Below are 443 nucleotides of genomic sequence, written 5' to 3' on the forward strand. Positions count from 1 at the left end.
ATATTCGAGTGACCAGTCCAAAAACCCTTGAAATGTCTTATTAAATCACCAGTCCCATTAAATCCTTGTTCTGGACAATAAAGTCTCCGCTTGTGCACCAAGACATATCCTGGAGTTCTCTCTGCTGCTCCAGTGTTGTGGTCCCAATCTGGTCTCCTCAGTGGAAATCCAGCTTCAAGCTGTTCAGGGGTAGTGGCAGGTCTATAAATGTACCTGTAACCATAAGGAGGTGGAGCAGAAGAGAGGAGAATACCTGGACCAAAAGGTTACCATCACAAACAATATGCTGGAAAACCTGCATGGTCAAACAACATAAATACATCTTGTATACCAGATATAAATTCTTATGTCCTGAAATGTAGCTTTGTATCAACAGGATCTTCCCTTTTTTTAACAGAAAATAACCATCAGAAACATATTACAATAATATATTTATAATTCAG

The sequence above is a fragment of the Fukomys damarensis genome, unplaced genomic scaffold (genome assembly GCF_012274545.1).
Source record: "Fukomys damarensis isolate Sample0158 unplaced genomic scaffold, DMR_v1.0_HiC HiC_scaffold_4, whole genome shotgun sequence".
Lineage (NCBI taxonomy): Eukaryota > Metazoa > Chordata > Mammalia > Rodentia > Bathyergidae > Fukomys > Fukomys damarensis.